Raw genomic sequence first — 19,943 nt, forward strand, 5'->3', positions numbered from 1 at the left:
GAATGAAGGGATGAACGGGTGAATGGGTGGATGGATGGATAGATTGGTGGTATGGGTCAGTCAGCAACTGTGAGGTGTGTTTTCTGGGCAACATTTATCTGTACACAGTGGATGCGGGTAGGTGTCACGTACTCTGCCTTACGTGAGAATGAGAAAAATGCACATACCTTCTGGGGTGACCTCTGTATGTTTTTGCATTGTCATTTACCCGGGTGCACTATTTGTGTTGGCTGTGGGTGTGCAAGTGCACTGTAGGTATATGCGTGTGCAGGGTGTGTGCATGTGTCCCAAGCGTGGAGACGTGTGCACGAGAGCCTCTGTGTGTCAAAGGGGTGCCCTGGTCTGGCCGGCAAAGCCGCAAGCTCAGTTGTCAGTTCCTCCTCCGGGCCAGCCTCAGCTGCCTTCGTGAGAATGACAAACCCGAGCTAATGCTGGCTGGAAGTGGCTGTGCTGAAGATGGGGGTGGGGTTCTCAGGAAGAGAATGCCAGTCCCAGCTATGTGGCCCATGGGTCACGGGGGTGAGATCCCCAAAGTCCATGTGCTAGGGAGCTGGTGGGGGAGGGAGGCAGCCAGGGCCCTGCACTGCATTGAATGGGATCCTTGGTCACCAATGCAGAGAGGTTTGAAATCAAAGAGAGATGATTCCCAGGGCATTCTTTTCTGTGTCCACATGTTGAAGTAGCAAAATCCAGGACTTGGTGGATGCAGGCTTTGAGGGCTCGAGTTTGTGAGGTATTGTGAGGCTGTACCCGGCACCCAAGGCTCATCCTCGTGATCATCTGCCCCGAGCCTGAAGCTAAGGTCTTGAAGGGGTGGAGGGGGAGGAAGTAGCTGTCCTACTCTTTTGACCAAGGCTGAGAAACCATCCTGCCCTAACCTTCCAGTCCAGAAAGTTTCCCCCTCCCCCTTGAGATGTTTGAGGATTTGAAAGTGAGAGGTGGAGAGAGGCTCATTTGCATGTTCACTCACTCTCCCCAGCAGAGGAGTGAACCCCCCTTCAGTCCTTCAAAATAACCTCCTTCTCCCAGGAACCTGAAACCAAAGATGCCACCACCATAGGAGGTGCGCCCTGTGGGCCAGGGAGGCCCCTACCAGGGGCTCCCCTCCAGTGGGCCCTTTGGCTGGGAAGCGCTTCAGTAGCCTAGAGCCCTGGATGCTGCCTCCCCAGTGAGTGGAGGATTCAGGGGGCACACACGGACACTTGGCTCGGGGAATTGAGGTGCCTGGGAACCCTTAGTAACTGGTGGCGAATTCCCCTACCTTGCCCCATCCTTGCACAGCTCACAGCTTGCTCCAGTCACAGTCCACTGGCAGGGTGGTAAGAGCTCCACTCCCTTCACCCCCTTTGAGGCCCTACAGGGTCTCTGGCTCCCAGCGCCTGTCTTACTTGGGCCAAAAGCAAAGCCTGTGCGAGAGTATGTGCCCCTGGGTGCTCTCTGAGTGTATGGACTGCAGGAGGGAGTGTGCAGGCGAAGGCGCCGACCTCCCGGCCCGCAAATACACACCTCTGTGGCTCTGACTGCATTTCAAAACCGAAGCAAAATAGAAGTGGTTTGGGCTGCTCCTGTGTCACAACTCGGCCCCCTTCAGACGCACAGACCCTTCTTGGGGCTGTCACTGAAACATACCAGGCAGTGTCCAGCAACCACTCATCTGGGCCTCCCCTACAGGAAATAGCCCTAATGTGAAAGCCACGTCCACAGTCTCCGTGGAGTGAGTTTAAATCTACACCCGTTCAGCTGAGCCAATGGCTCTCACAGAATTGCCGGTAACATCCGTGGCATTTTCACACATGCCAGGAAACATGGAGGCCAGATGGTCAGCTGGGCCACAAAGCACAATTCTCCTTCTCCAGTTCCTTGTCCCCTCGGAGCCAGCTCTAACTCCTGAAATACCTCATCCTCCATGAAACCTTTCTGGAATTCTCTGGAAAGGAAGTGACAATTTCCTTCATGCCATTTCCCACTCCCTCAACACCCCTCCCCCACAACCACAAGCAAAATGGAAACTACCCCAGGAACAGCTGTACCCTCGACTGAAAAACAGCCCGTCCTCCGGCGAATAGTCATCAAGCAGGGAACTGCCTGCTGCACCATGTGACCAGTGGCGTGAATTTAAGAGACAGAAGGCCAGAGTCAGGACTATATTCAGTCTGTAGTCCTGAGCAAAGCAGAATTCACCCATCCACAGGACTCGAACCCACAACCTCAGTCCAGTTACGACTGGACTCCAATGAGCAAGCTAACCCTCCTCCTTAAGCAAGTACCCAGTGAAGGGGCCCTAGTCACCGCTATTTTGTCAGCTCTTTCTCCTATTCCTTTCTTTCTACCACCCACTCCATTTGAGATGAAACCAGGAAGAGGGAGGGAAAAAAAAAGCTTTTGCAAGCTCTGTTGGTTGGGGTTTCTCTGCGCTTATTTACAAGAAACCCAGTTTCCTTCCTTGCTCCTCTGTCACCACCTGATTCCAGCATAGGGCTTGTCCCAGCTCTGACGGCGAGGTGGGCCCAGGACTCTTCCCCAGTTACAGGCCCCGCTCTCACACCTTTCTCAGCTCTCCTCTTCCCCTACCTTCTTTCCAGGCCTTGATCTGTCCCAGAGGAGGAGTGATTACATGGCAGGTCCCAGGCAAAGAGATGCTTTCTCCTCTTTCTCCAGGGGACCCACAGCCCACCCACAGTGTAGACTGCCTAGGGTCGGGGAGGAGAAGGAGGGAAGCGTTCTGGCTGCATCCTAGCAAGATGTGTGACCATGGAAAAGTCGGCCATCTTTCTGGGCTGTGGTTTCTGTCATCCTTCGAGCGGGTGAGGGTTGTGAGTAATCCAGGCTTAGCAGGCGCTCACCAGGGAGTCTCAGGTGAATAAAGACAGCAGTGGAAAAGCACTTGGAAAATTAAAAAGCGTTCATCCAGATGATGAGTTTCAGGTGACCTCCCAGAGAGCAACAGGGGCTGTGGGCCCCATTAAGCTCCAGACAGTGGACCCCACTGGCTCCAGAATACACAGCGTGGGGCTGGAGGGTTCCAGTTGTTGGGTGGGAAGGGGCTGACTCCTCCCCTGGGCTGGGGGCCCAGCAGGGAGGGAGGAGCAGGCTGCTGCGGCTGATGCAGCGCTATGGGTCTCCTGTCCTCACCCCGCCCCAGCTCTTTGGGTTGTGGTTATGTGGCAAGAAAGAGCACTACACTACAGAAGCCCCATAGGGGAGGAAGAGGAGGGGGAGGGTTAGTGACAAAGACAACCTATTTCCCCAGCTGCCCTGAGAAGGCCAAAAGAGCACCCCCTGGAAGTGCCTGCGGCCACCACATCTCTAGTGCTTCAGGGACGAGGCACAGGACAGTGGCACTAAGCCAATGACGGGAGAACCCACTGCAGGAAAAGGGAGAAACCCAAGTGTGGGGCAGCCACTAAACCCCAGTATAATAGTCTGCCAGCTCCAGCCTAGGAGAGCCCCCAGAAGCCCCTGCAGACCCTAAGATCATCGGCTTTCCAGCTAGAAGTCCCAGCTCTGCCTTGGGGTTGAGGCAGGTCACTTTCCTCTTTTGTAAAACAGGAATCTCCTACTTAGCTCAAAGGGTTGTTGCAAAAGGCCAATGAGCTAATGTACGCAAAAGCTCTCTGCTATGCCCCAAACGTGTTTTTCTTTTTTTCTTTTTTGAGACGAAGTCTCACTCACTCTGTTGCCAGGGCTGGAGTGCAGTGGTGCGATCTCGGCTCACTGCAACCTCCGCCTCCAAGGTGTGCCTCAGCCTCCTGAGTAGCTGGGATTATAGGTGCGCACCACCACGACCAGCTAATTTTTTTTTTGTTGTTGTTGTTGTTCCACAGTCTCCCTCTGTCGCCCGGGCTGGAGTGCAGTGGCCGGATCTCAGCTCACTGCAAGCTCCGCCTCCTGGGTTTATGCCATTCTCCTGCCTCAGCCTCCCAAGTAGCTGGGACTGCAGGTGCCCGCCACCTCGCCCGGCTAGTTTTTTGTATTTTTTTAGTAGAGACGGGGTTTCACTGTGTTAGCCAGGATGGTCTCGATCTCCTGACCTCGTGATCCGCCCGTCTCGGCCTCCCAAAGTGCTGGGATTACAGGCTTGAGCCACTGGGCCCGGCCAATTTTTAAATTTTTAACAGAGATGGGGTTTCACCATGGTGGCCAGGCTGGTCTCGAAATCCTGACCTCAAGTGATCCACCCACCTCGCCCTCCCGAAGTGCTGGGATTACAGGCGTGAGCCACCATGCCTGGCCAGCGTGTTTTCCAATTCCTTGGTCTGATTTGTTACTTTGGGGCTGTGGTAAAGCATATCTTTACCTAGACAGAGAGGAAGAAAGGGAAATGGAGGTGGCGGGATGAAATGAAGGCTGAGGGACAAAAGCAACAACTATAAAATGTATGGTAGACAGAGGAAACCAATTTGACTAGAGGGAGAGAGGAACATTGCTTGGGAAGCTGGATAAGTGGATCCATGGAACTGTGGAATGTGAACTTAATATGGAAAGTGACTGTGAGTTACTGTAGATTCTTGAGCAAGGGAGGGGTATAACAAGCAGCCTTTTAGGAAGGGCAGTTTGGTCTAGGTATAAGAGTAGGTCTGAGGCAGGAGAATCACTTGAATTCAGGAGGCGGAGGTTGCAGTGAGCTGAGATTGCGCCACTGCACTCCAGCCCGGGCAACAGAGTGAACACTCCATCTCAAAAATAAATAAATAAATAAATAAATAAATAAATAAATAAATAAATAAATAAATAAAATAAGAGTGAGTCTGCGAGTGGAGGAGATGGAAGGAGACCAGGTAGGGCAGCTGGAAGTCAGGAGGTGAATCCCAGAGCCACCCCAAAGGAAAGAACTTGATAGACTGTGGGGAGATACAGTAGCTGTAGAGACCCCAAGATGTGCAGCATGTTCTCGCTGTAAGAATGTTAAAAGATATTGCCAGATGTGGTGGCTCATGCCTGTAACCCCAGTACTTTGGGAGGCCAAGGAGGGTGGATTACCTGAGGTCAAGAGTTTGAGACCAGCCTGGCCAACATGGCAAAACCCCATCTCTAGTATAAATACAAAAATTAGCCAGGGCGTGGTGGCGGGCACCTGTAATCCCAGCTACTCGGGAGACTGAGGCAAAATAATCACTTGAACCTGGGAGGGGGAGGTTGCAGTAAGCTGAGATTGCGCCACTGCACTCCAGCCTGGGTGACAGAGTGAGACTCCATCTCAAGAAAACAAACACTGACTAGAGACTAATCAAATTCATTAGTGGTTTTTTTAGAAGCTGGGATAATCTATGACTTGGTACCAACAGGATATTAAGTTAGATAACTTTTATTGAAGGGACAGTGTTCTTTGTCAAGGTCCCTGCCAGGCCAGTGCGTGTCCTAGAAACTAATGCGAAGCCTCCCTGCTCAGATCTGGAACTTTCCTGGACAGCAGGGGCCATGGTGTGGTTGCTGCCTGCTTGGCACCGGCTGCCCCTCCCAAATGCGCCCTTCTGCCACTGGCCAATCTCCAGGCCAGCAAAAGCAAAGGACAGTACTTCAGGCACAAGAGCAGTACTCCAGCATCCCTTTCACAGAAGGGAGGGGTGCCCAAAAGGATGAGGTGGGAAGACAGCCTACCAGGGCCTGGCCAGACAGGGAGGGCAGCCTCAGCTCCAGAAGTCATCGAGAGCTCCTGGGGTTCCTCCTTCTCTCTCACTCGCACTGTTAAAACCTCTCCTTAAGTCAGAAGGCCGGACACGGTGGCACACACCTGTAATCCCAGCACTTTGGGAGGCTGAGGCAGGTGGATTGCTTGAGCTCAGGAGTTCGAGACCAGCTTGGGCAACATGGCAAAACCCTGTCTCTACTAAAAAAAAAAAATACAAAAATTAGCCAGGCGTGGTGGCACACGCCTGTAGTCCCAGCTACTCAGAAGGCTGAGGTGGGAGGATTGCTTGAGCCTGGGAGGTGGGTGCCGCAGTGAGCTGAGATCGCGCCACTGCACTTCAGCCTGGGCAACAAGAGTGAGACCTCGTCTCAAAAAAAAAAAAAAAAAAAAAAAAAAAAAATCCTCTCCTTGAGTCAGAGGAGTCCCAGGATATCGAAGTTACACGTTATAAGAGACCTGAAAGATCATTGCATCATCCCTCTTATTATCCAACTTCAGATACCACAGGAGACGAAGTGACTTGCTCAAGGTGACACAGCTAGTTGCATTGTGACTCCCAAGTGATTCTTATTCCTCGCCTCCTTCCTTGCTTATTGTCTCCTGGCATCCTCAGAAAAGCCAACCCTTTCCTCTGGCAAGAACACACAGCAGCCAAAGATTCAGGGCTGGCCAATAACAATGAAGCCACGACTGGGCGTGGTGGCTCATGCCTATTATCCGGGCACTCTGGGAGGCCGAGGTGGGCAGGTCACTTGAGGTCAGGAGTTTAAGATCATCCTGGAGAACATGGTGAAACTCTGTCTCTACTAAAAAAATACAAAAAAAATTGTCTGGGCGCAGTGACTCATGCCTGTAATCCCAGCACTTTGAGAGGCCGAGGCAGGCAGATCACCTGAGGTCAGGAGTTCAAGACCAGCCTGGTCAACATGGTGAAACCCTGTCTCTACTAAAAACACAAAAATTAGGGCCAGGCATGGTGGTGCGCTCCTGTAGTCCCAGCTATTCAGGAGGCTGAAGCAGGAGAATCGCTTGAACTCGTGAGATGGAGGTTGCAGTGAGCCAAAATCGCGCCACTGTACTCCAGCCTGGGTGACAGAGCAAAACTCTGTCTCAAAAAAAAAAAAAAAAAAAAAAAAAAGCAGCAGCCACACACATGCAGAGCATGTTGAACCTCCACAGTGCCTTCCCTACCTCCACCTCCGTGCCTGTGATCATACTGTCCCCCAGGCCTGACAGGCCCTTCCTCAACTTCTGCAAGCCCAATGTCCACAAGTCCTTCAAGATCTGAGGCAAATGTCACCTTCTTTTCAAAGCCTTCCTTGCTTCCTCCCCACCTGGCACATTCTCTCCTCTTCCTCATGACACCTTAGCTTGACTTCTTAGACCAAAGCAAGGGGTTATAAACTATGGCTCATGTGCCAAACCCAGCCCTGTGGTCCATTTTTAGATGGCCCATGAGCTAAGAATGGTTTTTACATTTTTTAATGATTGGGAAAAATCAAAAGAAAAATATTTCATGACATATAGTGTTTTTTCATATATGTATTTTTTGAGACTGGGTTTTGCTCTGTCACCCAGGTTGGAGTGCAGTGGCACAATCATGGCTCACTGTAACCTCTGCCTCCCAGGCTCAAGTAATCCTCCCACCTCAGCCTCCCAGGTAGCTGGAATTACATGAGCACACCACCGTGGCCAGCTAACTTTTTGTATTTTTTGTTGAGACAGGGTTTTGCCATGTTGCCCAGGCTGGTCTCAAATTCCTGGGCTCAAGCAATTCTTTGTAGGAAAGGTTTGCTGAGTGCTGGACTAAAGGCTTCAGTGTGAATAAATTCACCAAGTTCATTTGTTTTTTAAAATTTATTTTAGGCTGGGCACAGTGGCTCACTCCTATAATCCCTGTACTTAGGGAGGCCGAGGCAGGTGGATCACTTGAGGTCAGGAGTTTGAGACCAGCCTGGCCAACATGATGAAACCCCATCTCTACTAAAAATACAAAAAAATTAGCTGGGCGTGGTGGTGGGCGCCTGTAATCCCAGCTACTTGGGAGGCTGAGGCAGGAGAATCGCTTGAACCTGGGAGGCAGAGGTTGCAGTGAGCCGACATCGTGCCACTGCACTCCAGCCTGGGCAACAAGAGTGAAACTCTGTCTCAAAAAATATATATATTTTCAAATTTGTATTTATTTCTTTTTCAGAGATGGGTTCTTGCTATATTGCCCAGGCTGGTCTCCAAGTCCTGGCCTCAAGCCATCCTCACACCCCCGCCTCCCAAAGTGCTGGGATTACAGACGTGAGCCACCACACCCACCCAGTCATGTTCATTTCTGAGAAGAATGTCACAGAGCACTTGGGGATGGAGGTGCCTGCAGGGAGGTGTGGGACGCCAAATACAACTCAGCAGATTCTCATCAGAAAGAAGGTCCTGGGGTGGGGTTAGGAGACGTGAGTTCTGCCCATGATGTGACCTCTAGCAGGTCACTTCTGCTTTGTGTGCCTTGGTTACCTCATCTGTACAATGAGGGGGTTGGACTGGGTGATCTAAGGGCCTGTCTAGCCCTAGGACTTAGACAGGCAGTGATCAACTGCATTGCCAGCTCCCACAGTTCTTAGCAGGCACGGTCCTGATCCTCAGAAACAAAAGCTTACAGAAGGGTCCTCTGCCCAGCTGTGGTTTTCCGCTGCCCCTCCCCCCACCGTGGGCCTCCCTCACTCCACACTCACCTGCCCTGCCCCACCCTTCCCCTCTGCTGACCTTTCTGCCCTCCTCTCAGAATTCCTCTCCTTGCAAAATGAAGATGGCCTCCTCTGAAAGAGCCCTCCCCTCCCTCCAGTCAGGTGGGCTAAAAGCCTCTGCTTTTTTGGGAGGGAGGCAGGGACTCTCACCTCTCCCCAGTCTCCCAGGGCCCACAGCAGACAGGCAGTGGAGTAGGAGATAGGGCCAGCTCTCACCGCACCCCTGCTCTTGCCAGCGGAAACAGCCCTTCTCTGCCACTTCCTGTCCCAGAGGTTTCAGCAGTTTCCCCTTCGGGGCCTGCTGGCCCTCCCAGCCCCGCCCCTGCCTCACACAGGTCAGGGAGTGCAGAGAGGGGAGGGCTCTGCGTGGTGAGTGGGGAGGATCCCTCACAGGAAGGCCGAGGAGACAGCTGTCTACACAAGGGGACGCCCCAGTGGCAGGTCTACCAGACTACTTTGGGCTAGGAGCAGGTACAGGCGGATGCAGTACCTGGGAGGGAGATTGGGACTCTCCTGCTACCATAAACCCTCTCCACAAACCCTCTCCTGCTACCAGATGAGTAGAAATGACTTTATCACTTTACCTAGCTGTCACCTTGAGGGATGGAGTGAGCCTGGCCTTAGAGGATTGGATAAAAAACTGGAATACAAATGCTGAGGTCAATGTCCAGGAGGGACTAGCCCAGGGTGGCTTCGAATGGAGAGACAGGTTTAATGAAGCAAGAGGATGAGAGGTTAGTTCATTGGGGCAGATGACATTGAAATCAATGTCACTTCATAATTTTGCAGGGGCCTTGTCCCTAGCACCAATGGACACAGGCAACAATGGAGGGCAAAGTACAATTGTCCCCTGGCATACTTGGGGATTGGTTCCAGGACCACCTGTGAATACCAAAATCCACGCACACCCAAGTCCCGCAGTTGGCCTGTGGAGCCCACAAATCCAAAAAGGTGGCCCTCCCTGTACTCAGGTTTCGAATCTTGGGAATACCATTTAAAAAAAAAAAATCCACATATAGGCCAGGTGCAGTAGTTCACGCCTGTAATTCCAGCACTTTGGGAGGCCAAGGCAGGCGGATCACCTGAGGTCAGGAGTTCAAGACCAGCCTGGTCAACATGGTAGTGCGTGCCTATAATCCCAGTTACTTGGGAGGCTGAGGCAGGAGAATTGCTTGAACCCGGGAGGCGGAGGTTGCAGTGAGCCGAGATCACGCCACTGCACTCCAGCCTGGGTGACAGAGCAAAACTCCATCTCAAAAAAAAAAAAAAAAAATCCACATATAAAATGGATCTGTGCGGTTTAAACCCATGTTGTTCAAGGGTCAACTGTATTATATCACATGTGGGTCAAGGGTAGAGGCATTTTCTGGGTGATGGAGCAGGAAATTCTCACATTCCATGGTGGCTGATGACTTGGTGTGGTGACTTACACTCATAAGTACCTCCCAGGTGCTGTTGCAAGGTGGGGCTCCTAGCCGTAGGGCTGTGTGCCTGTGAGGTTATTGTACAGGCAGGTGACCCACTCAGTGAGACCCTCCCAAGGCCATGGGTCAGAACAGCTATAAGCAGCCTGAGGCTTTGGACCTCTCTGCCCAGTTGGCAGTCCTCCTGGGGACAGGCCAGAACTACGTGATGCTGACTCTAGAAGCCTTGCTGCCTGGTTCGGGGACCTCGTGGTGAATGGACACAATCATCTTGGCTTCCCCGTGGTCATATTGTTCCCTGAGGTTCAAGCAGCTGTGCAAGAAGCTAAGGGGATTCCTACAAATGATGGTTCTGGATGGGCCTGCAAAAAAAAAAAAAAAAAAAATGGCTGAGAAGGTGATCTTGATAACTCTCTCAGCTCGGAGGCCATATTCTTGTATCTTTGGCCAAGAACCCTGCCCAGCCAGGCCTCCTGGCATGAGACCAGGGACCAGGCGCGGTGGCTCATACCTGTAATCCCAACACTTTGGGAGGATGAGGTGGGTGAATCACTTGAGGTCAGGAGTTCAAGACCAGCCTGGCCAACATGGAGACACCCCATCTCTACTAAAAATACAAAAATTGATCGAGTGTGGTGGCTCACACCTGTAATCCCAGACTTTGGGAGGTCAAGGCGGGTGGATCACGAGGTCAGGAGTTCGAGACCAGCCTGGTCAATGTGGTGAAACTCCATCTCTACTAAAAATACAAAAATTAGCCAGGCGTGGTGGTGCAAACCTGTAGTCCCAGCTACTCAGGAGGCTGAGGCAGAAGAATCACTTGAACCCAGGAGGCAGAGGTTGCAGTGAGCTGAGATCACGCCACTGCACTCTAGCCTGGGTGACAGAGCTAGACTCCGTCTCAAAAAAACAAAAAACAAAACAAAACAAAAAACAAAAATTAGCCAGGCATGGTGGCGGGCGTCTGTAATCCCAGCTACTCGGGAGGCTAAGGCAGGAGAATCGCTTGAAACCCAGAGGCAGAGGTTGCAATGAGCCAAGATCACGCCACTGCACTCCAGCCTGAGCGACAGAGCGAGACTCTATCTCAAAAAAAAAAAAAAAAAAAAAAAAAAAAAAAAAAAGAGAGAGAGAGAGAGAGCAGGGTCCCACTTTTCCCTGTGCCCTCTCACTCTATGTCCCCTGTAGGACAAAGAGGAACCAGTTCCCTCAAGATAGGACCCCACCGCCCCTGAGGGGAGTGCCTGCTTGTCCACTCCTGCAAGCTGGAGTGAATACGGCTTCACAGCTGGTAGGGAGAACACCAAGTAAACCTTAGAGACAACATCTGGTTGTGCACCTGGGCTTCTGCCAGCCCCTCCCTACATCTGCAGCACAAACCCAGGGCCAGGGTTTGGTTGCAAGCCTGGCTCAAAGCTGGTGGCACGCGTTTGGGTGGAGGGGGTGGAAACGCTTGAGGTTGGTGCCAGCTCAGGGCGAGTACTTGTGGGGGTGGCAGTGACCTGAGCCGCTGGTGGGCCCAGGGTGGTGGGTGTGGCCACTGTGGCCTCGGGCATGGCCTGCTGGGGGAGGGGCGGAGGGGCGTGGGTGCTCGCGTAAATATGGGCAAGATTTTCTTTTGCACTCTCTGACACCACTTCAAGTTGCTCCCCCTGCTTTGGGAAAAGGAGGGTCAAACAGTAAAACTGACAAGGTGACAGGGTGGTGTGCAGGGAAGGTGGCAGGGATGTGTAGTTCTGGGGTGCGGGTTGTGGGATTGCTGTAGCACCAGGCCCTGGATATAAGGTATCTCCTTTTAGTCTTACACTACACCGTCCCTGCAAAGGAGCCAGCCAGTGGCACAGCCAGGGTTTGAACCTAGCTTTATTTCCAACTACTACATGAAATGAACTTTGTTTTCAGTGAAATCTGTTTTGGTAATAATTCTGTTTTAACAGTTTCATTTGAAAAACAGTAGAAGTGAAGCTCAGCGATTAGGTAACATGATCAAGGCCACCACTGCCAGAGAATGGAGGCAGAACTCAAACTGGGGCCGGTGTGACCTTGATCTTGAAGTCCCTGCTTTTCCCTCTGTCCATGCTAGCAAGCATCTGCTAAGATCCCTAGCTCAAGTCTGGCTCACAGCTCTCCACTTCCAAGCTTCAGAGCCCGTGTGAGGCCGCTTCAACAGAGGCTTCCCAGGCTTGTGTCCCATACCCCTCAAGGACTCAACATCAACCCAAGCTCCATCTAGTAAGTCAATTCTAACTTCCTGGGCCCAGTCTGCACCAAAATGGTGACCATGTGAGCTCTTGTGGTCAGTTGCGGAGACGGAGTATTGTGGAGGGGGAGCCTTCCAGCACTGATGATGTGGAAGCCGACTCTTCCTATAAGCTCTGCTGTTTCCAGAGAGTTCCTGGCTCCAGACCTGAAGTAGCCACAGCATGGTCCCTGCCCCATAAATATACACTTGCTGTTGGCTTACACATAATGTAAGTCTGGGCTCTTATCTTAGGGTGTTGGTTCACATGTTTATTCAAATATTTATGGAAAGTCAGCCTTGAACACCTCATAGGTGCCAGGCCCAGGGCCAGGGGACTAATCACGGGGCCCACCCTACTCTCTGTGGTAGAGTCTCCTTGTATTGAAGTTCCTAGTAAGCTCGGTAGCCCATCTGCCTAAACAATATTGCTGGGTGTTCCACCCCCTCAAAACATGTTTGTAGGAAATATCTTCAAAATTGAGGCCCAAGGGTTGGGAGAAAATGGGGAGTGAATACTAATGGGTATGGGATTTCTTTTGAGGGTGATGAAAATGTTTTGGGTTTTTTGTTTTGTTTTTTTTTTGTTTTGTTTGAGACAGAGTCTCACTCTGTCATCCAGACTGGAGTGCAGTAGCGTGATCTCAGCTCACAGTAACCTCTGCCTCCTGGGTTCAAGTTATTCTCAGTCCCCCGAGTAGCTGGGACTACGGGTGTGTGCCACCACACCGGGCTCATTTTTGTATTTTTATTAGAGATGGGGTTTCACCATGTTGGCCAGGCTGGTCTCAAACTCCTAGCCAAAAGTGATCCGCCTGCCTTAGCCTCCCAAAGAGATGAGATGACAGGCATCAGCCACCACGCCCTGCCTGGGGGTGACGAAAATGTTCTAAAATGGATTCTGGTGATGGATGTACAACTCTGTGAATAGATTAAAAAGTACTGAAGTGTACGCTTTAAGAGGGTGAATTTTATGGTATTTGAACTATATCTAATAAAGCAGTTGTCTTTTTTTTTAAACTGAGGCCCAGAGAGGGGCAGCGGCCCACTGAAGGCCATGCACAAGCTAAGGTCTTCTGGTTGATGGCTCCAAGGCTGTTTCCTCCTCCCGGCCTCCCTATAATCCTAGGCAAGGGTAAGTACAGGGTCACTGAGTATGCATGGCAGGTCCAACCTTATGCAAGCTGCTTTCCTCGGGGTAAGCAGTGGAAAACACTTCCAATCAAGGACTTTAATTTCAGGTCTGCCATTAATGTGGCCAAGTCCCTGCCCCTCTCTGGATCCCAGTTTCCCCATCTGTAAAGTGAAGTGGGCGAGTTTGGTAATCTGTTGCTAAAGGCTCGGCCAGTTCCGAACCTCTGAGGTTCAGTACTGCAAGGGGCCGGGTATGGTGGCTTGCACCTGTAATCCTAGCACTTTGGGAGGCCGAGGTGGGAAGACGGCTTGATGCCAGGGGTTTGAGACAAGCCTGGACAACATGATGAAACACGTCTCTATGAAAAAAAAAAAAACAAAAAGCCAGGTGGGGTGGCTCACACCTGTAATCCCAGCACTTTGGGAGGCTGAGGCAGGTAGATCACCTGAGGTCGGGAGTTCAAGACCAGCCTGACCAACATGGAGAAAACCTGTCTTTACTAAAAATACAAAATTAGCAGGGTGTGGTGGCGCATGCCTGTAATCCCAGCTACTTAGGAGGCTGAGGCAGGAGAATCTCTTGAACCCGGGAGGCGAAGGTTGCAGTGAGCCGAGATCACGCCACTGCACTCCAGCCTGGGTGACAGTGCGAGACTCCGTCTCAAAAAAAAGAAAAGAAAAGAAAAAAATGTGAGCACTGTAAGGCAGAATAGAATGGAGTGTCAGATTTGTGGCTCTCCTTTGGTTGCTGCAGGAGGCCTTTGACACAATTAAGTGTTCGAATCAATGCTCCTCACTGATAGTGATGATGAAGATTTCCCCCTGAGAGTCAAATTCTCTCAGACAATCCTTCTGCTGACTGTCTCCATGAGGGGCAGCTCAGTTCTGATTTCGCCTCAGCAGTGCTAGGTGGTAGAACAACCCATAATAGAGACCCATTGATCATGTCCTTTGGAGATGTCAGGAACCAGGTTCTTGGCCTGGCGCCCAGGCCAGCAGCCCCACCTTGCACTGAGCTTGCCTTCGTGGTGGAGGGAGTGATCCTTGATGGCCACCAGCCTAGCCCCCGCTGGACAGGATGTTTCCACATCGAGCCCCACTTCCTGCAGCTAGGCCTGGGCTCCGGTTTCCCCCCTCTCCTGCCATCTGGTCGCCTGCCCTCTGCCCCCTCCCCTTGCCGGGTGTTTACAGCCTGCCTTATCAGCCTGGGGGATCTGGGCCTCACCCAGCCAGTTGCCCCCGCCCTGCCTGGCCCAGACAGCCTGCCCAGGGCCCTACCTGCTCTTTCGTCACTACAGGCTCCCGCAGCCCGGAGACCCCCTGAGCCACAGGCAGGCAGGGGGTGTGGATGAAGGATTGCTGCCTGGCACAGGCCCGCAGTGCCTGGGGCCCTGCCTGCCAGAGCTAAACCTGAATATTCATAGTGCTTTATGCAGCTTGCTCAAGCTGGAGAGGGCATGCGTTCTTTTTAAATTGTACCTTCTCTATCTGCAGGCTATGGAGACAGGAATGAGACGCTGGTGCTGCTAAGGAAGCTAACTTTGACTTGGAGTGTCTCCACGGCTCTTCTGTCCTTAGCCACCCAGAGATGACGGAGGGTAGCTCTAGGCTGGAAGGCATGGCGAGTCCAGGCAGATATATTTGTTTCTTACTGGAGAGCACTGTAAACACTCTAAGCTAAAGGTAGGGCTGAATGAGGGGCTGCAGGCTGACTGTGATGGAGGAGATGAGGCTGGCAAGTCCTTGGGCACAATCTTGGCCAATCCACACCCAGGCTTCTGAGCCTCATGGGTCCCAAGCTGTCTGTGTCCAACCTACCCTGGGATCTATGCACCCACCCAAAGGCTAGGATGAGGCCAGAGCTAACCACTGAGCGAGCCAAAAACATTATCTCCCAGGACAGAAGGGCCTAGATTTTTCCATCGAATGTGTTTGAATCACAAAGGGAGACAGGGATGGAGACCACAAGCAAATGAAGATGCTGAGGGTGACAGATTTCCCTTACAGTACTTTAGGCTAAATTTCTGAAAGTTCAACCTCTGACCCACCTGTAGGCAGGTCCTACAGAGATGGGGCCTACATGCCAAAGCTGACCAAGCCCCAGACTAGGCGTCAAAGCCACAGTCCGGATCGGGCTCATCTTCCAGGGGCCTCCATTTTGTTCACTGATAAATCACTTAAAATGTACTCAAGGCAGTAGATTGCAACATTCACATTTAAGATCAAAAGTCATACTTCCAAGAAATTTTAAGAGACTATGTCCTTCTAGGTCTCTAGAATACAGTTTTCAGTAGTTTGGGAGCACTTGGGTAGGAAAGTTTGGAAAAACTCTGCTAAGTCAATTTTGCCATTAATGGGCTATGTAACCACAGGCATGCCACGTCACAGGGCTCTCGCAGCCTCGGGCCTCCCTCCCTAGAGATTTCATGCTATCCAGAGCTCCACGCAGGCTTACTGACCATAGTGGCCATCGGGGCTCCACATTTCTTCTCTCTATCGAAATTTTCAGGCCAGCTGGGTGCAGGGGCTCACGCCTGTAATCCCAACATTTTGGGAGGCCAAAGCGGGTGGATCGCCTGAAGTAAGGAGTTCGAGACCAGCCTGGCTAACATTGTGAAATGCTGTCTACTAAAAATACAAAAGTTATCTGGGTGTGGTGGCGGGAGCCTGTAATCCCAGCTACTCGGGAGGCTAAGGCGGGAGAATTGCTTGAACCCAGGAGGTGGAGGTTGCAGTGAGCCGAGATCATGCCACTGCACTCTAGCCTGGGTGACAAAAGCGATACTCCGTCTCAAAAAACAAACAAACCAAAAAAACAAAAAGCTTTCAGGCCACCATCTCATCTTCCCTAGAACAAGTTTGTCTACTACTCAGAAAAAAATCATAAACCATTTAGTGTTAATGTGTTAATAGCTGATATTGTGTTAAGTGTCATCTCTCTCATATATATATATATATATATATATATATATATATATATATATATATACATAGACAGAGTCTCACTCTGTTGCCCAGGCTGGAGTGCAGCAGTACTATCTGGGCTCACTGCAACCTCCACCTCCCAGGTTCAGGCGATTCTTATGTCTCAGTCTCCCAAGTATCTGGGATTACAGGCGCGCATCACCATGCCCTGCTAATCTTGTGTTTTTACTAGAGACGGGGTTTTGCCATGTTGGCCAGGCTGGTCTCTAACTCCTGACCTCAAGTGATCCACCAGCCTTGGCCTCCCAGAGTGCTAGGATTACAGTCATGAGCCACCGCCTGGCTCTTAAAACATTTTCATTTAAGGAGACCATCTGGAACTAACATGTTTGAGCCTGAGAAGGGACTCCAGGGCAAGTGGTCACCTGGTGGGGCCAACCAGCAGGTGAGCAATAGGGTGTTTCTTGGTGGTTCTACCTCCCGTCACCCCAGTAGCCATGGAGTGAGCTGGTCTTCACCATCTATACCCCATACCTGTGGGTTCTGTTAGGAAGCTATATGGAGTGAATGTGAAAATCCTTTGGAAAGCTAAAAACTAGGCCTGGTGCGGCAGAAAGCCCCCTTGACTGGGAGTGAGGAAGATCAAGTTCCAGTCTTGGCCCAGCCTCTGCCTAGCTCCTCCCTCAGCTTCTGAGCTGGCGCCAACTCCTACTCCAGGACACACATTGACATCGATGGCTATGACCACACCAGCCGGACTCGGCAGAGCCTTATGGTCCAAACTCATCTGCTCAGTTTCCAAAGGTCCTTCACAATCTGACCCCACCCTACCTACTCCGGCTTGTTTCCCATGATTTCCCAACTTAAGCCTGGGCTTGAAGCCCAGTGGTCTCCTCATGGTCCCCTGAGGGAACATTCCAGGCTCATTCACGGAGTTTCTCAGGCCTGCCATGCCTTTGCTGCTCCTTTTTGGCTAATCAAATAGTGCCTATCTAGCAAGGTCCCAATCACATCCCCCAACCCATGGAGCTGGTTATACCCTCATAATTATGGTCTGCACCCATGGAACCCCCTTCTCTAAACCCCCATGACCCTTAAATTCTACCACAAGATTTATTAATCCCACAGGGTCTTGAATTGCCCTTTAATTATTTCATGGGTATCTCTTGTTTCCCCAACAGGTAGTAAAATCCATGGGATCAAAGCCCATTTCATCTTCTGACTAACACAGGTGTGGGCATTCATTAATGAAGTCCACGTAAATTCTCAACAAGAATGAGATCCCTAGAAATGAGACCACAGGTGCTGATAGATCTTTGGGCTACAGACTAGCGGTAAGGTAGCTGTAGAGTTGGGCAAATGACTCCAAGGCTCTAATGTTACTTTTCCTCTCTTGCTCCAGGCCTCTGTTAGGGGCAAGATTTATTAGCTAGAGTCATTTATTCCAAGTGATACTGAGAAGGTAGTTGATGATCAGGTCATCACCAAAGCATTCTCTCTTTGTACAAAACCACAGTGTTTCCACCCTGGGGTTATTGGTTGATCACTGAACCCTCAGGAAAGACTTCATTCTGGATCAGGTCTAAGAAGTAAAGTGATTCAAGAGAACAGGGGTATGAGGATAACTATATGAGGAAAACATTTTGTTTAAAGAAGCCTTTTGTTTTTTGGACAGACAAGGCTGAACAAGAATATGATTGGCATCTATAAAATGATGTATGAGGCAGATAGTCATGGATTTATTCACCAAAAATTGGTAATAAATGAAGAGCAAATAACAAATAAGTAGTCCTATTTTACAAATGCATAATAAAGTTAAGAAACTTTTTAGGCTAAGAATATCAATTAAAAGATAAGCATCATCTAAAATAATGGTAACATAAGAGACAAACATGATTATAAAATAAGATATAAAAAACAAGCCGGGCTCGGTAGCTCACACCTGTAATCCTAGCACTTTGGGAGGCCGAGGCAGGTGGATCACCTGAGGTGGGGCGTTCCAGACAAGCCTGACCAATATGGAGAAATCCCGTCTCTACTAAAAATACAGAATTAGCCAGGTGTGGTGGCACATGCCTGTAATCCCAGGTACTCGGGAGGCTGAGGCAGGAAAATTGCTTGAACCTGGTTGGTGGAGGTTGCAGTGAGCCAAGATTGCGCCATTGCACTCCAGCCTGGGCAACGAGAGTGAAACTCCGTGTCAAAAAACAAACAAACAAAAACAAGGCCAGACTGGGCACAGTGACTCATGCTGGTAATCCCAGCACTTTGGGAGGCCAAGGCGGGTAGATCATTTGAGGTCAGGAGTTTGAGACCAGCCTGGCCAACATGGTGAAACCCCGTCTTTACTAAAAATATATTTTTTAAAAAAATGTATCTGGGTGTGGTGGTACATGCCTGCAATCGCAGCTACTTGGGAGGCTGAGGCAGGAGAATTGCTTGAACCCAGGAGACAGGGGTTGCAGTGAGCTGAGATCGCACCACTGGCACTCCAGCATTGGCGACAGAGTGGAACTCAATCTCAAAATAAAATAAAATAAAATAAAACACCAAACATATTTGTTACAACAAAAATTAACGCAAGTGGGATAAATGCAAATATTAAAAGAAAATGTTATGGACAAGTCAACCCTAAAAATCATATGAAATCGCAAAGGACTTAAACTAGCCAAAAACAACTTCAAAAAAGAGCAAAATTGAAAGGCTAATACTACCTGATTTCAAGAATGATTATAAAGCTACAGTAATCAAAATAGTTGGCATTAATGTAAAGAGAAACAAGTAGACCAATCAATGGAATTAAATACAGAGTGCAGAAATGGGCCAACATATAGACAATGGTAGTAGACTGATGATAGCTTTTTCTTTTTTTTTTTTTTTTTGAGACGGAGTCTCGCTCTGTCCGCCAGGCTGGAGTGCAGTGGCCGGATCTCAGCTCACTGCAAGCTCTGCCTCCCAGGTTCACGCCATTCTCCTGCCTCAGCCTCCCGAGTAGCTGGGACTACAAGCGCCCGCCACCTCGCCCGGCTAGTTTTTTGTATTTTTTAGTAGAGACGGGGTTTCACCGTGTTAGCCAGGATGGTCTCGATCTCCTGACCTCATGATCCGCCCGTCTCGGCCTCCCAAACTGCTGGGATTACAGGCTTGAGCCACCGCACCCAGCCGATGATAGCTTTTTCAACAAATAGTGCTAGAATAATTAGATATTCATATGCATAAAGAAAAAAAAAGGCTGGGTGCAGTGGCTCACACCTGTAATCCTAGCACTTTGGGAGACCGAGTTGGGAGGATAGCTTGAGGCCAGGAGTTCAAGATCAGCCTGGGCAACATAGTGGGAACCTACATCTACAAAAAAAAAAAAAAAAAAAAAAAAAAAATTAAAATTAGCCGGGCATAGTGGCACACTTCTGTGGTCCCAGCTACTTGGAAGGCTAAGGTGGTAGGATCACTTGAGCCCAGGAAGTCAAGGCTGCAATGAACCATAATCACAGCACTGCACTCCAGCCTGGGCAACAGAGCAAGACCAAGATAAAGAAAGAAAGAAGAAAGCAAAAGAGAGAGAGAGAGAGAGAAAGAGAGAGAAAGAGAGAAAGAGAGAAAGAGAGAAAGAAAGAAAGAAAGAAAGAAAGAAAGAAAGAAAGAAAGAAAGAAAGAAAGAAAGGAAGAAAGAAAGAGAGAGAGAGAGAAAGAGAGAGAGAGAGAAAGAAAGAAAAAGAAAAGAAAGAAAGAGAGAGAGAAAGAAAGAAAGAAAGAAAGAAAGAAAGAAAGAAAGAAAGAAAGAAAGAAAGAAAGAAAGAAAGAAAGAAAGAAAGAAAAGAAAGAAAGAAAGAAAGTAGGGAGGGAGGGAGGGAAGGAAGGAG

At 50.1% G+C, this 19,943-nt stretch overlaps 1 protein-coding gene across 4 annotated transcripts in view; it reads right to left on the reverse strand.

Annotated features, from left to right (window-relative positions):
- The window catches only part of ELF4 (E74 like ETS transcription factor 4), a 47,116-nt gene that overhangs the window by 19,288 nt on the left and 7,885 nt on the right, over nucleotides 1-19,943 (reverse strand). The window contains exon 1 of one of the 4 annotated variants that reach the window (XM_030934473.1): nucleotides 2,572-3,065. The exons of the other annotated variants lie outside the window; for them this stretch is intronic. The gene's annotated coding sequence lies outside the window, so the exon portion shown is untranslated. Of the gene's footprint in view, nucleotides 1-2,571; nucleotides 3,066-19,943 lie in introns of those variants that run through there. 4 annotated transcript variants of the gene reach the window in all.

The sequence above is a fragment of the Rhinopithecus roxellana genome, chromosome 7 (assembly GCF_007565055.1).
Source record: "Rhinopithecus roxellana isolate Shanxi Qingling chromosome 7, ASM756505v1, whole genome shotgun sequence".
NCBI lineage: Eukaryota > Metazoa > Chordata > Mammalia > Primates > Cercopithecidae > Rhinopithecus > Rhinopithecus roxellana.